This window comes from Octopus bimaculoides, chromosome 2, assembly GCF_046866305.1.
Source record: "Octopus bimaculoides isolate indiv1 chromosome 2, ASM4686630v1, whole genome shotgun sequence".
Classification (NCBI taxonomy): domain Eukaryota; kingdom Metazoa; phylum Mollusca; class Cephalopoda; order Octopoda; family Octopodidae; genus Octopus; species Octopus bimaculoides.
Window position 1 is genome coordinate 137,844,081 of NC_142929.1, and position 18,369 is coordinate 137,862,449.

Here is an 18,369-nt window from a genome sequence, read left to right on the forward strand (position 1 = left end):
TGAAACTCTGTTTTATAACGTTTCGAAATTTCAGTTTGGTAAAAATCATATTGTTGGTGCAATTCGACCTTCAAATCTCACGCTGGCTTGGCTTTCAGACAGAATTCGCTTGAACAGTCTTGGCAGTCTCAATACAATACTTTTGCCTTACTTTTCCCATCGATTCCGCCTTTCTACAGATCACCTTTCTACAGATCACCTTTCTATAGATCACCTTTCTACAGATCACCTTTCTACAGATGACCTTTCTACTTGTAAATGGTAACCTTTCTACTTGTCAATGGATCTTGAAATGTTAGAGGCGGTTCTTGAATTGTCTGTATTTTCTGAAGAGTTAAAGCTTAAAGCGAAAGAGATTTCAATAGAAATACTCTCAGAACGAAGAGGCCTCACGAGGTTGTTCTGCCTGGTGGCAGTTGTATCTCCTCTTATTTCGTGGTAGATCTAATTTATTATCTACCGGAATGTATGGTATAGTCCATAACTTGAGAAGAGATTGTTGAGGATTGATTAAATAGCTCAATACATGTTCCCCCAATGTCCCATGATGTTCTTATGCTCGGTGAAATGGTGTGAACCAACTTTACTCTTCACAGATGCGGTTTTACGCTTTCCGGGTGGGGTGATTCGTTTATTTTTCTCTCAGCGTTGCAATGAAATGATTAATATTATGACTGCCAACGATGACCTGAATTTCCACTGACGTTTTCTCCCGCCGCTGCTCTTTCTGATGCCGCAGTTTCATTTTTAAAATGCATTACTTATTCAGATTGATTTCTCTAGATAGCTGTGCATGTATTTTTGAATGACTCGACTCATTTCACATAATGTTCTAAGCACTCCGGGAATCATCATTGATCATTTAGAGTAACATGTGCCTCTGCGTAATTGAGGAATGTTGCGATGGTTCGCTTAATTTCATTCACTCATGGCAGGAGCTTTCATTAAAGAGATTTGTTCCGATTTGTTTTTTATGAAATTATTATTATTATTATTATTATTATTGTTATTATTATTATTATTATCATTATTATCATTATTATTATTATTATTATTATTATTATTATTATTATTATTATTCGACATCCCACTGCCAATAGTAACCACAGTATTTATAAACGCTCATTAATTCTATCCAATAATGGAGCCTCTACGCAAACATTAAATTTGCTAGAAATAGTAAGCACAGCTCCCTTAAGTCATACCTTAGTATTTTAAAAGATGAAAATGCAATTTCGATAATGGAGTTCGAGACAAAGGGTCCAAGTTAAATAAGAAATGGTAAGGATGGAACATGCCACTCATCATAGATCACTTTTATCATGTTTTATCAGCAACTTCAATATAAGAGGCTCATTAATCCAAATTGGAATTTCATATCGAAAATAATACATTCATAAATAATAATATATTTCCATATATATATATATATATATATATATATATATATATATATATATATATATATATATATATATATATATATATATATATATATATATATATAGCTAGTACTATGGAGGATATTTGTCCCCAGTCGCCTGTTCTATTACATTCACTTGTGGTCATCTCACAGAGTCAAACTGATAGTGGAACTTGAAGCAGTTGAGCAGTGCTACACCAGAAAGATTACCTCAGTAGAACAGCTGAGTTACAGGGAGTTACTGAGAGCAGTACAACTCTACTCTCTAAAGCAAATATAAGAAATATGTGCGGTGATAAAATACATATGGAAACTTCTAGAGGGATTGATATCAATTTTTTATACCAGCCCCCAAACTGGACGACACTGCACTATTTCAAAGGTCCGACCTATGCTGTCTCTAGTTAGGATCATGTATGAGGATTCAAAGGCTCACAGCTACTTTGTCAAAACATCCGAGAGATCTACATGGAGTGGGAGTAGATTTTCTCATGAAACAAATTGGCCTCCTGCTCTCTAAAATGAACCTGAAGCAATATTGAACTCAATACCTCACCGAAAACCAATCACAAAAGCGCTCTGGAAGGTTTCGATGTTAATCTTCTACTGGAGGATCTAGATACCATATATAAATGGGCTGAAGAAAACAATATGCAATTAATGCAGGAAAATTCCCAGCCTTCCTCTATCAGCCGTCTTACGCTAACATGCTGCAGCAAAAATAGAGAAACCTCCCTCTAATTCACTAAATTATAATCACAAAAGAATGGCCATTGAAATGCTAATAATACAAGCATCGTCACATCCTTCGAGCTGAAAGAATAAAAGAGTACTTCCCTAATATCATTAATTCTATAACAGCGAAACGATTCATTTGACCGATATTGTCTATAAATTGCTATATTCTTTAATGCTAACCCGAGCAGTATTTTTCATGACCAAAACATGACACATGTAATTCACTGACGATAAATAAGCAATACGTTATTAAGAAACAGTATAGAATATATAAATATATATTTATATAAGTATAGCATAGAATAACGAGAGGTCGTTACCATTGCTTTGTTATTATGGTAAGAAATCAACTATTGTGTTTTCACCAATTATAATATGTCTGTCAGATTCATTTTCACAATACCAGACAATACGTAATGATTAGCAAAAATCTTTGTTTTGTCAGCCATTAGATATATTGTGTCGACTAATACATGTATCAAATCTTCAACAGTAGTGGGAGACTTACTTCAATAATAGAAGCCTGCTGTCAGAGAAATTATTCATAAAGCAGGAGCATCAGACGCAAAGAATTCCAGACAAACAAGACGAGACGTAGAAACAGTAATAGAGAAATAGAAAAAATATAAACGGACAAGGTGTTAATAGAAAGAAGTTGATGTATTTTATGAGAAAAATTGCAGGACATTTTGACGACGAATACGCGATAAGGGATATAGAGATAAATACAATTACAGATAGAGTATATTTGAAAAACCCAAGGAAGCAGGTTAGAAATATAGGTCAGTTTTAGCCTCTAGTGATACCTTTAAAAATGAAAATATTTAACAAATTTTAATAAATATATATCAAAACGAATCCAATAGGTTTCTCTCTCACTCTCTCTTTGTGTATATATATATATATATATATATATATATGCATAAATACATACACACACACATATATGTACATATATATATATATATATATATATATATATATATATATATATATATATATATATAGACATAGATATCTCTCTCTCTCAATCTCTGCCTGTTTATATATATATATATATATATATATATATATATATATATATATATATATATATATATATATATATATATATATATATATATACATACATACATATATATACACATACATACATGCACACGGACACACGCACGCACACATAGACACACATATGCACATTCCCATAAACATGTGTGTGTGTGTCTGCATGAATGTTTATGAATATATGTGTGTTAAACTATTAAAATGACTTTAAAGAAATTTAGCATACAGTTAACTCGTTCTTGAAATGTTGCTTCGTATTGGCAAGAAAAGGATATTGGACGAGAAATCTAGGTTAAATGATTTCGGTCTGAACTGAATCGAATACAGAACAAATATCAAAGAATTCACTCATTGGATGGTATTTCTTATAAAAATCACCTCTCCAATTTTCCAATTCCAGTTCTCTTACAAATCAAAATTATCTCACAGATATAATGTTGAATTTGAGCGAAACATTTAACATTTAATCTTAAAAGAATAGTTATTGTAATGCAAACGGTGAATACGAAAAATATGTGTGCGTGTGTTTGTGTGTGTGTGTGTGTGTGTGTGTGTGTGTGTGTGTGTGTGTGTGTGTGTGTGTGTGTGTGCAAGGGTTGGACCAAAAATGGAAACACCTAAAAATTTCAAACAAATTTATTTTAATATGGGGTAGGACCGCCTTTGTCAGTAATTACTGATTGAATTCTACAAGGTGTGGACTCGTACAAAGTTTAAATTATTTCCAAAGAAATTTGTGCCCATTCTTCAGCTAATACAGTCTCCAGTTCTTGTAGTGTTGATGGCGGAGAATATCGACTGCTTACTTGTTTTTCTAAAATGGACCATTAATGTTCAATAATATTGAGATCTGGGGACTGTGGTGGCCAGATAAGATGTTCAATTTCACTATAATGTTTCTCGTGCCATTAAGTAATAACTTTAGCTGTGTGAATTGGTGCATTATCATCCTGAAAAATTGCGTTTCCCTCCGGAAACAGTTCCGGATGAAATTGATTAGATAAATAGGATGAATTTGATCAGATAAAATGCTAAAATAGTCTTTACTATTAATTCTGCTATGAAGGGAAACCATTGGGCCTGCGTATTTTCAAGATATAGACCCCCGGATCATCACAGATCCTATTCCATGATTAACAGTTGGAAGAAGACAGTCTGGGGCAAATGCTTCTTTTGGCTGTCTCCACATGTATACTCGGCAGGTGTTAAAGGATGACTCGTCCGAGAAAATAACATTCTTGTACTGCCCTACGGACCAATTCTGTAGGTTTTTACTCCACTCTAAATGTTTTGCAAAGTTTGCTTTTGAAACTAGTGGTTTTCTGATTGTAGCACTTCCGTGAAATCCGGCTTTCTGCAACACCTGGCGAATAGTTTTTGTTCAAACCGGGTTCTTTAGGTGGTCATTAAGCTCAGCAGTAATTTTGGGCGCTATACTTTTGTTATCCTTTCTAACAATTCATATAAGAGTCTGACGGTCACTACTAAAAGTTTTGGTTTTCTTCCGGAGTTTTGTTTCGACAAGGTTATCCCCTCTTTCTCAAAAGCTGTCGTTACTTTCAAGACAGTACTTCTTGATACACCAAATATTTTGGCTGTTTTCGCTACGCTAGCACCTACCATGCGGGCACCAAAAACTTGACCTTTTTGAAAATCCTATACATCTGTCATTTTAATGAATTTTCATTAACTTCTGATGATATCTGAAAAGAAATAGCAATTTTAGCAAAACATAATAAGTAACACTAATAATAAATCGAAAAACATAAAAATAACAAGTTTGTGATGGTTTTATAGATATATAAAATCTATGATGCTAGGTGTTTCCGTTATTTTGTCCAACCCCTGTATATATATATGTGTGTTTGTGAGTATAAATACCTCTTTGAGGGCATTATAATGGCGGTTTTACAGTATAGAATGGTGATAAACTATAACATCGGACCTTTCCATAAGAATACTTGGAGTAGTTTACTAATCTAAACTATATTATTAGCCTGATGTGCGAACAGAGAGCTTGTGAAGTATTTTGCCCGAAATGCTAATCTCTTAACAACAACTGTATATGTATATATAAAATTAGTGCTATCTTAGAAAACTATATCTCACAAAATGACGATTTGATAAATTAAACAAATGTTAGAAGCTGATATTTAAAAACATCGTTTATGAATAATTCAGATGAATAATGTTTGTGTGTCTTAGACGTTGCATATGCCAAGATAGAAGATCGAGGTACATCATTTATAATTAAAGGACACAAATAATACCCCAGAAGATTATTTAACGTTAAAATTGTCCGAAATTCTAAAATATTCTTAATTTAATTAATATTTACATACTTCTTAAATTATGAATAATTCAGATAGATAATGTTTAATTGCGTGTTTTTAACGCTGCTTATACGAGTTAAAATATTTAGGTACGGTATTTTTAATTAAAGATAAAATTATTTTACTTCAGAAAATTTATCTTAAGTTAAAACTAACCGACATTATAAAATATATTTAATATAATATCTTTTAAAAAGTGATTGTAAGTCATATATAGTCTATATATATATATACAGAAAATAATCATAGTTAAAGCTCTAAGATTCTAGTTGAATTACATGACTTATAATTTCAATAGTTTTACTACGTATTCACTGAAGTCTCGAGATATTCGAGCCAATTATTCCCAGTAGCACTAGACTGGTACAGAAGTGTGTTTCTAATAATGTAGCTATTTAAGCTATTGGCCAAGTTAACATGTGTAATGCAGAAAGTGTAAGAAGAAACATCGGAAGAAACGTCATTATCCAATGAACGAAAATAATATTAGTTATTGGCGAATACTTTATTTATGAAGGCAACCACAGAAGACAGCCTCGGAGATATTTCGGTGCTATTGCAACTTCATCAGTGATGTAGTGATAGGATAGGGATGTAAGAGCAGACAAGTATAACTATATATTGAACGGTAATTGTAACCGTATCGAGCATTGAAAAGGTAAACGTTATGAAGGGATCGGAATGATGCTTATATTCTAGAGATCTTGTATCAATCCATGGAAAAACTGGAATCCGACAATTAAAACTCAACAAAAGATTTGTCAGTTTATCGTATATGTTACCGCTTTTAATAGGGGTAACTATAAGAGGGGAAAGTATTCATCAGGTGTTTTCCCTTGCACTAGGTTCTCAACTGTGAATCATAAGGGTGACGTTGCTATATAATAAGTCGTATCTTTAAAATTAAAGCCTGGTGGAGCCCAACCATTTCTAGATATTTTCATAACCGATCCGGAGGGAAGAGCGAGAACGAAATAATGTAAGAAAGGAAGAGAACCGGAAGTAATATCACGAGGTATTTTATTTTGCGAAACGGAAGTAATACCGCAAGGTATTTTATTTTGTACTCTATTATCAAGTTTTCGCTTTATATTCATCTTGTTGGAATTACGTGCAAATAAGTGACAGATAGATAAAGAACCGAGTTTTCGACTATTTGAAGATTAACTTTTAACTCAGTCATGAGTACTCTTTTGCATAATATACATGTTGCGAAATGTTCTCTGTGCACAAATACATGTGTACTAAAGTAAAATTACAAGGAATGACGGAAGAAAAAAAAATCTGGAAACAATGCCAAAATGATTTTGAGCAATGTGTTGGAAAAAGGCAAATAGAAGCAAAATATTGAATACTCTGTGGGGTTAGGTTGTTAATCTAGTACATCGCTCTATGTGAAGCAGAGTGCGATTCACCTGAACCACAGGGGGTGTTGTTTCTTAAGAAACCATTCTTACAACCTTCCAAGTTACAGATAACAGTCTCGCAGCGTGCAACCCTTGAGCACCTCTAATATTCAGTAACACCTCTACTAAACTGGAAGTATGCTTAGATTATTTTTTTAAAGAGCTGGAGAGAAAGAACGGGTCCCAAAATTGTGATTAACTCCTCAGAAAGTTACTCTGTACGTTGCCCTGTTATTTTATAGGTTTATATCATTTTATTCTTCAATTGTGCGCGACTCATCGAAAAAGAGGTTTTGAGAGGCCAAATCTAAAAGAATTGAATTCTAGTTATCTTTCTCGCAGGTTTCAACGCAGAGATTAAACATAAAACATGAGCCATGATTTTATTTTCTCCTACATTAAATCAATCATTCCAGAAGCAATAAAACAGCATTGTAAACTGGGGTCAATATTCTCCTGTACATCAACGTTGATAGAGTCCAATATTCCATTAATTCTCACCATCCCAACTTCCTTGCAAATCACAAGTAAATCAAGGTGTTTCGGTTTGCTAATTCTGTCTCCTAGAAATAGCAGAAGATTTTCAATTGAGGACAAGCGTCTTTACAAAAAGAACGATACGATGTTCTAGATGCATTATACGCGATAAAAGAAAACTTGACAGATTTAGTTGGGGTCCTTTTTATCTGATATCTATTCAGTTCTTGGAGTTGCAATGACCTAGTCATTAGGGCAGCGGACTCGCGGTCATAGGATCGCGGTTTCGATTCCCAGATCAGGCGTTGTGAGTGTTTATTGAGTGAAAACAACTAAAAGCTCCACGAGGCTCCGGCAGTGGATGGTGGCGAACCTTGCTGTACTCTTTCACCACAACTTTCTCTCACTCTTACTTCCTGTTTCTGTTGTGCCTGTAATTCAAAGGGCCGGCCTTGTTACACTGTGTGACGCTGAATATCCCCTAGAACTACGTTAAGGGTACACGTGTCTGCGGAGTGCTCAGCCACTTGCACGTTAATTTCACGAGCAGGCTGTTCCGTTGATCGGATGAACTGGAACCCTCGATGTCGTAAGCGAAGGAGTGCCAACAACAACTCAGTTCTTATAACAAGACTAAAAAGAAATATAACGTATTACTTTCTGGAAGAGTGAATACAGAAATCACTTCAGATATATTTCCCCTTAAACATAAGAACCTTTAATTTCACTACAACTTTACAGACATAATTAACAAAGACCTCTAATTAATCTATTCCCCTCAACACCATATTTCCTAAGTTTATTTACTTTTGATACTGTTTACCATGTTCTTTCAGCCACGAAATATTATTCGGCTTGGTCCCTTATTAGATTGGTGTAATGGTGGAGATGAGGGAGCTTATCGTTTTGAAATCATTATACTGGCTGATGTCAACTAGTTCTTAGCCGAAAGGTCTTAGACAAAACTATCCTCTATTGCTTTAAACGATCCTATTTTTTCTAGTTTAAATAGATTACAGTTTGCAGAAAGCAGGTTACTGCATCCATTCTCAACGGAGACGGCTTTGCAATTCATCAATAATATTCTACTGAATATGTATCTCAGCATGTGTCACACAAATTCCATAGAACTACGTAGAGTTATTGCTACATGCATACATATTCTAGACGACATTTAAAATAAAATGTAATCATTTGTTATTAACGGATTACCAGCACGGTTCAACTATTGCGTTTAAAGGCATACTGTTTTTTTACCCGTCTTCTTGATTCGCAACTTTAACAACCTCATCTACTTCGGTTACAAATACTCTGCATTCTCTGCATTCTCCATCCACCTTAGACTGCCGTCTATGTTTCTTCCTCTTTTTGGTGTTGTCTTTTGTCATTTCTGCTATCTCTCACTACTCACTAGACTCGAAACGGTACAGTTTCTATCATTCTTTCGAAAACTGGCAATCATCAAAGACTTCCATACGATCTATGGTGTTGTTGTTGTTGTAGTTCTTGTTGATTACCATTACCTCTGGTGTTATCAGTCAAATGTAGCACAAAGTCGAATGAGTCCCATAATGAATTTGAACAAGATACGCCGTGCCTCAGCCCATTTGAAGCATTTCGATAGCCAATATAATGAGACTCAACACCTTGTTTGCTTTTTTTTTTTGTTCTTTTCATTTTGTATGAAAGTCAATTATCCATCAAACTCCTCTTGTCTGTAGAGAATTACACAATGACTAATAAAGTTTTAAATACAATATGACCTATTAATGTTTTCCTCCTGCGTCGAGGAATAAAAGACTAAGATTGAGAGTCAACAACGCCGAAATATATAAAGTGGGACCAACCACGTTTGAAGAAACATACTTCGTCTACAACTAATTTTAATAAATGAAATATGAGCTTAAACAGTTACTGTTGTACGCTGTTCTCTGTACACTCTTTCAAATATTCAGTAATTTATATCTCAGATGTATGAACTCACATAGCCATGTTTCACTTTAGGTCATAGTGGCAAGGAACAAATCAATATCGTACTCCAACAAAACATTCAAATAATCAATGTTTATATAAACTCAGTCAACTATGACGATACATCTCAAAGTCATAATATATCATTCGTAGCCGAAACTGGACACTTTTACTTTCTTCATCCAAAGCGAAATTATTCCACTGCTATAAACATATCACAAGTGGATTAGATTGTTAACGCAGACAATCATTAATTCTCTAGAATATTATTCTTTACTTATCATAATTACAGTAAAACGACTGATTTCTCAGATCATATATATATATATATATATATATATATATATATATATATATATATATATATATATATATATATATATATATATGTATAGTTATCGCCAGGCCAACATGGCAGTCCCAAAATTAGGACGAAAGCTGCCGTGAATTAGCTCCAAGAAGCCATCGCCTCTAGCTAGCTAGGTGACACACGAAGCCTGTGTCCTTTATAACCTTCGAACAGGGGAGGTTATAAAGGACACAGCCTTCGTGTGTCACATAGCTAGCCAGAGGCAATGGCTTCTTGGAGCTAATTCACGACAGCTTTCGTCCTAATTTTGGGACTGCCATGTTGGCTTGGCGATAACTATTAATTTCCAGTACCGCTGCCGTAGTCTCCTTTAGAGAGACTTAGAAATATTAATAACTATATATATATATATATATATATATATATATATATACTAGCAGAGCAACCCGGCGTTGCCCGGGAATGAGATTGTTGCTTATATACTGGAAGGAAAAAAGCAAAATATGCTGTATAGAAATCTGAGGACACTCTGTAGATGGACTCTCAAATGAATGATGACTGGGCACTTCTCATGAATTTGAAAATTGAAGATGCGCCAAAAAGCCTCATTGGTACTTGGAAACTTTTACGAAAATTAAAATGTGGATTGAATATCCTCACAAGAGTAATTGAAATAAATTGCGATTGTGGAACCACTCACGCACGCACGAAAGCACACACGCACACACACAGAGTATCACACATCAGATGAAATGGAAGTGTGTGTGTGTGTGTGTGTGTGTGACAGAGAGAGAGAGGTTTGTTGTCATGTATACGTACATGCATAAATATGCATACATCTTTGTGTGTGTGTGTGTGTGTGTGTGTGTGCGTGTGTATGAGAGAGAGAGAGAGAGAGAGAGAGAGAGAGAGAGAGAGAGAGAGTAAATCTATACTATATATAAAACAGAGATGTGTTTGTAATCGCTTTTCACGTGAAATCGACTTCACCAAATGCTTCCATACTTGTGATGCGTGAATAATTTGACCTCGGATAAATGTTAGGCTCTTCATTTGATTTTTTTAATTAAAAATAAATAATATTGCTTTATATTTAAGATTCACTTCTTTAAAAAGGTTCCTCAATGTCAACTTCCGGTATTGACGTTACAACGGCAAAAAGCTTCAGTCTCTATTTTGTGTGTGAGTGTGTGTGTGAGTGTGTATCAGAGAGAGAGAGAGAGTAAATATTACATACACACCGCTCTCTCACTCTGTCTCATACACATACACACGCACACACACACTCCTTGACTCACTCACACTTTGTCTCTGACAAGCACACACATACATAAATGTATACAAACATATTTACAAAGTCACACGTATGTATGCGCGTGCGTGCGTGTTTGTAAGAGACAGAGTGTGAGTGAGTCAAGGGCTGTGTTGTCATATGCATACATCCAAAGATGTATGTATATTTATGCATGTACGTATACATGACAACAAACCTCTCTCTCTCTCACTCACACTCTGTCTCTTACAAACACACACATACATAAATGTATACAAACATATTTACAAAGACACACGTGTGTATGCGTGCACGCATGCGTGCGTGCGTGGGGAGTTCCACAATCCCCATTTATTTCAATTACTCTTGTGAGGATATTCACGTAAATCATTTTTTCCATTTAATCCCCATTTTAATTTTCGTAAAAGTTTCCAAGTACCAATGAGGCTTTTTGGCACACCATCAATTTTCTCCATTCATGAGAGGCGCCCAGCCATCATTCATTTGAGAGTCCATCTACAGAATGTCCTCTCAAATTTCTATACATATTTTGCCTTTTTTTCTTCAAGTATATAAACAACAATTTCATTCCCGAGCAACGCCGGGTGCCTCTGCTAGTACTACATACACACCGCTCTCTCACTCGGTCTCACACACATACACACGCACACATACATCCAAAAATGATGGATGCATATGACAATACACCCCTTGACTCACTCACACTCTGTCTCTTACAAATACACACATCCATAAATATATACAAACATATTTAGAAAGACACACGTGTGTATGCGCGCGATCGCGTGTGTGCTGTGTGTGTGTGTGTGTGAGAGAGAGAGAGAGAGAGAGACAGACAGACAGACAGACAGACAGACAGAGACAGAGACAGAGACAGACAGAGCCAGTGAAGGGATGTCAAGAATCGTATAAATAAAAGCACGTTAAAAACTATCTTGTACGGAATATTTAACTTTATGAACTTTGTAAATATGTGTTTCAGTAATTGATCGTAGTTGTTTACAGAAAGCGAACATTAAAAGTAGAGAGTGAGAGACGTCGCCGTTTTTTCACGTCCGTACCGGAAGTTGACATTGAGAAACCTTTTTAAAGAAGTGAATCTTAAATATAAAGCAATATTATTTACTTTTAATTAGAGATAAAAAAAATCAAATGAAGAGCCTAAGATTTATCCGAGGTCAAATTATTCATGTATGACAAGTATGGAAGTAAATAGTGAAGCCGTTTTCACGTGATAAGCGATTACACACATATCTCTGTTTTATATATAGTATAGATGAAATAGTGGCACAACAAGGTACTATTTTTTGCTAGAAATAGCAGTCGATAACCGTTTGATCCCGGGTAAGGTTTCATTGAATATTTAGAGGCAGAGATGTGTGCGGACGGCGAATATAGAAAAAAAACATTTTCGTCTTACATCTAGGGAGGATGCCTAGTACTCGAACCTTGTACTCGAGTTTCGAACTTTTCAGAATACGTCTGTTAGCGTAAAACTGTTTCGCTCTCTTACCTGGCGTCAAACGGTTATCGACTGCTATTTCTTGCAAAAAATGGTACCTTTTTGTGCCATCATTTCCTATTTATAATAATTCTTCTTTAACTGTGCTTAATTTTGCTGGAAAATATTATTATTATAATGTTTATAATTCATATATATATATATATATATATATATATTCCCTGCCGTATATATATATATATATATATATATATATATATATATATATATATATATATATATATATATATATATATATATATATATATATATAAATATATATATATATATATATATATATATATATATATATATATATATATATATATATATATATATATGAATTATAAATATATAAATATATATAAATATATATATATATATATATATATATATATATATATATATATATATATATATATATATATATATATATATATATATGAATTATAAACATATACATTTATAAATTTAACGTTTCGAGCCTACGCACTTCCACAGAAAGGAACACAGTTAGAAATAAGGAGAGATAAAAAAAGGAATGTGTAGTGCCCAGTGATCTATCATGGTGAATCATGACGAATTTATATATAAAAATTTTTCTCTGGTGACGGAATATCCTATACTCGGGAATATGTCAGAAACAGCCGTAAGATTTTGAATTTCTTCGTCTGATAATATTGCATATGACTTCAGATGTTTGCCTTGCTTTCATGTTTACTGTTCTGCTTAACAATTATATATATATATATATATATATATATATATATATATATATATATATATATATATATATATATATATATATGCGTGTATGTGTGTATGTGCGTGTGCGTGTGTTTTTGTGTATATGTGTGCGCGCACACGTGCGTGTATGTGTGTGATATTTGTGAAAAACCTATGAGAATGTAAATTAATGTGAATGATTATCTTATAAATACTTTAACTTTTAGAATGAGAAAGTTTAGTACGGAATTTACTGAGCGCGGCTGTTTGTTAAGAAATTTGCTTCCCAACCACATGGTTGTGAGATCAACTCCACAGTGTAGACCTTTCGTCACGTGTCTTTTACCATAGCTCCGGGACGACCAAAGCTTTGTAAGTGGATTTGGAAAAACGAAAGGGAAAAAATATTTTATATGTATATGCTGATGGTGAATATATGCTGAGGGTGCCATATAGGTGGAATTTATTGAATACCAAAATAATATTTTGGTGCAGTTAATAGTGTAAAAGATGGAAGGATATTGATAACTATCTCGATTTCAAACAGGGAGATTGCAATTTCTTGACCATATCGGGTATTGGAACAACTATTAAGAATGGACAAGTAAATCAGTCGGTTTAAAGAATGAAATGTAAAACAACGAAAGATGAAAAACTGAAGATATGAAGAATTACGAGCAGGAAGAAGAAAGAATGGATGATGTCCTTTTTGTTTTTACCTGAAGAAAGCACATAAAGAAAGAGACAAGATGGCGATTAATGAAATGAATATGTTATAGAGGTGGGAATTAAGATGCTATACAGTTATGTGTGTGTGTTAGGAAGGTGTGAATGGATACAAAAATGGTTCTTATAAAATGCCTTTCGTTCCAAGAACCTTTATTATAAGCAAAAAGAATAAACATAGAAATAGCTACACACACACACACACACACACACACGCGCACACACACACACACACACACACACACACACACACACACACACACACACACACACACGTTCGCATCACATCGCTCGGTTTAACACTGGCGACGAAGAATATCTGCGGTCGTTCAACCTTCTGGCATTTCAGAATAATCTATCTCTCTAAAATCACACGCTACCGTCATAAAGAAAGCCAATATATATCAGTCCAGGTTAATATAGATTTGGTTAAACTAAACCTTTGGAATTAAGACGATGGTCATGGGTGGAATCACTTTGACTAAAACTTATTCGTTTCTGAAATTATATGGATCTAAAGTTTTTTCATGTGTGGCTTTAGTAGTGTTGCCCTGCTACTCTCAATGGAACGAGGTTCGTAGCTGTGAGTTATCGCCAACTTGCCTCTAATATCGCTCGATTTACCCCTGTAAACAATTTAATGAACACACGCCCAGGTATTACACAACCATCTTCTCCGTCCATACCTTATGGTGATTAAATTTAGTTGAGTCAGTGTAGTAATAAAATGTGTATCTACTGTTGCATCCTCAACAGCTAAATGGTCCACTGAAACCGTCCTCTTAGGCATCTGTCTCTTTCTGTTTCTACTTCTCTCTCTCTCTCTCTCTCTCTCTCACTCTATCTATCTATCTATCTATCTATCTATCTATCTATCTATCTATCTCTCTATCTCTCTATCTGTCTATCTATCTATCTATCTATCTATCTATCTATGTGGTTAACCTCAAAACACCCTTTCCTCACACCAAAAGGATTAGGAGAATGAAAATTATATGGTATAACCCACCTTTTCACCTAGACGTTTCTACCAACGTAGCTTGGGGTTTCCTGCTGCTAATTAAGAAACAATTCCCCAGAGGCCTTATGTATTCCAAACTCGTCAATGCCATAATGTCAAAGTGAGCTACTCCTGCTTAGACTACATCGCATCTAACATAGCATGCATCAACAGACGTTAAAAATGAACCTACACGACCTGCAGCCCCAACCTGCAACTTCCGAAAGCACGTCATGTACTCTCTAGGAGCATCTTGTCTTTCAAGGACTGTAGTATGCAGATTCACCCTTACACAATCCGATGGCATTACTAGGCACTATACAGGTATGACAGCTAATGATTTCAAGGGACGATACTCCCAACATATGCACTCATACGGATCCAGGGACAGAGAGGACTCTACTTCCCTGTCTCACTTTTACCGGAGACTCTGTGATCTTCGAGATGAAATACCCAGCATCAAGTAGGCTATTGTCGACAGAGCGCAATCATATTCACCCGGCTCCCCAGCTGCCAGCTCTGCCTCCGCGAAAGACTGCATCTCCTTCTACACCCAGCAGTATCCATCAACAAGAAATACGATTTATCGTATTGTTGTCACCAGTCATATGCCCTTCTGGCAAATTTCAGGCTTCTGACTGCCGACAACCGTAGAATACAAATATCAGTTAAATCCTCATGTATGACAGGTAAATCCAACAACCCTTGTGTAGAATTTTAAGAAATTCAGAGTATTAACAACAATCAACAATATGTATGATGGAGAAAATCATATGCTATATATATATATATATATATATATATATATATATATATATATATATATATATATATATATATAAACAATTACATATATATATATGCTAATATAATTAATATATAAATATATGCATATGTACATATATATGTACATACCTACATATATATGTATATATACATGCATATATGGGTAAAAGACATAAAAAGGACACAATGAGAAACGAAAACATAAAATACAAAAACAGAAAAACTTGCACAACGAAAAAACACAAACAGGGAAACGAGACATGCAACATAAAGAATATTCCCTTCATCAGTTGTCCCCGTTTTATCTATTCCGCGTTTCGAAGTTAAGGACAATATGCGATTTCGTTAAAACAGTCCTTCCCGCAAAGCAAATGAAATAGAATTTGGGATTTTTTGCGTAGCGTGAAAGTAGTAACAAAAACAGGACAGTGAGAACAAAACAGTAAAAACGAACACTAAGGGCTGTTAAGCCAAGACGATGTGAAGTTATGGAAACTGGAAAAGCGAGCTTTGAGAAGAGACCGAAAAAGCACGTCTTGTTTTTAGGAAGGAAGTGGCAGAAATGAAGATGGATGGCTTTTCGTCACGTGTGAGAAACGAGAGAATCAAGGAGGAAGAGTGAAAGAGAGAGAGACGAAACGGTGAAGGGCGAGGAGAAGAATAGGGAAAGGGTGGGAGAGAAAAACAGAAAGGAAGAAGAACAAGAAAGGGAGATAGATAGACAGAGAAGAGATAGAATAAGAGTGCGCATCGTAATTATTAAGATAAAACATACTTCGAAAAGGATGCGTGGCATTCGATCATAAATAATATAAATAATATACAAATATATGCATATATACATATATATATATGTACATACATATATATGTACATATACATGCGTATATGGGTAAATGACATTAAAAGAAACGTAGACAGTGAGAAACGAACACAAAAAACAAAGACAATTCATACACACACATACACACACTAAAGGAATTAAGATTATAATATAATGGTTTCAAATTTTGGCACAAGGTAAACAATTTTGAAGGGCGTGGGTTGTCAAATACATCGACCTCAGTGCACAATTGGTACTTGTCTTATCGACCTCGAAAGGATGATAGGCAAAGTCGACCCCATTGGAATTTGATCTCAGAACGTCAAGATGGACAAAATACCGCTAAGCGTTTTCCCCGCTGTGCTAACGATTCCGGCAGTACGCCCCACCTGTGATTAAATCTATTATATATTATAGCAACAGCCTGGGTTTCAGGGGAACACAGCTTTGTAATATTCTCCCAAAGAGCCTGAGGAACCTGCACAAAGTGGATATTTGAGTTTTCAAATCAAGGCTGGACCTCTTCCTATCGAGAGTCCCCGATTAACTTACCTAACGGCAAGAGCTGCAAATGAGGGTAGCTACATCAAACTCCATTCTTCACCAAGTGCCACATACTAGAGGAGGCTCTCAGTAAAAGCAGTATAGTAAAATTTGCGGTGCTCCAGCATGGCCACAGCTCTAAACTGAAACTACGGAAGAAAAAGAAAATTATTATAATTAATCATATATACAACTCTTGATAATCTCGATGGATAATTAAAAGAATAAAAATTATAGATAAGAATTCTACGTGATGTTTAATCGAAGCTTAGATACTAATTAAATTACTTAACTCACTATATTACGCACTTGAATAGAAATTAACCTTATTATATAATAATTAATTAAAATATTATTATAATTTATAATTGAAGTATATAAATTTCTATTAAGCATTACGTAGAATTATTCTTCATTTTTTATTCTTTAGTTATCTATTAAGCATAACATAGAATTCTTATCTAGAGTTTTGTTCTTTAGATATCCAGTGACGTCATCAAATTTGGTAGATAAATATACTGGTTTACTACCTTAGGTTTCTTGTTTTCTTCAATAGATTTCAAATTGACAAAAAAATATGGAATTAGTATGGTATTTTATATTTTATTTATAAACTAATTTAGTTATTCAATGACGTCGCTTTTTGTTGAATGAATGAATGAATGAATGTCTAAAGTTAAATTCGGTTTGGCTTTTTGATTTTGTTAGCGTTTTATTCAGATGTTCAGTTAGAATTTCTCCAATTCGGATTACCTTGATAATGTTACGTATATATTATTATTAATTTTAATAATATTATATATGTATGTATATATATATATATATATATATATATATATATATATATATATATATATATATATATATATACTAATATATACTTTTGTTATTTACACCACCTGTCCTCGTCTGTTGTTATTTTTTGTATATTCTCCCATATATATATATATATATATATCTGTATGTGTGTGTGTGTGTGTGTGTATGTGAGTGCGTGTATATATGAATATATATACGTATGCATATGTTAATGCAATTGAAACAGTTGTATAAAACTAAGTAAATATAATAACATTTCAAAATTTGGGTTTACTTTGGGTACCCCCATATATATATACGATGGGCTTCTTTCAGTTTCTGTCTACCAAAACCACTCACGAGGCTTTGGTTGGCCCGAATTTCTAGTAGAATAAGCTTGCCCAATGTGTTACGTAGTGGGATATATATATAGGGAGAGAGAGAGAGAG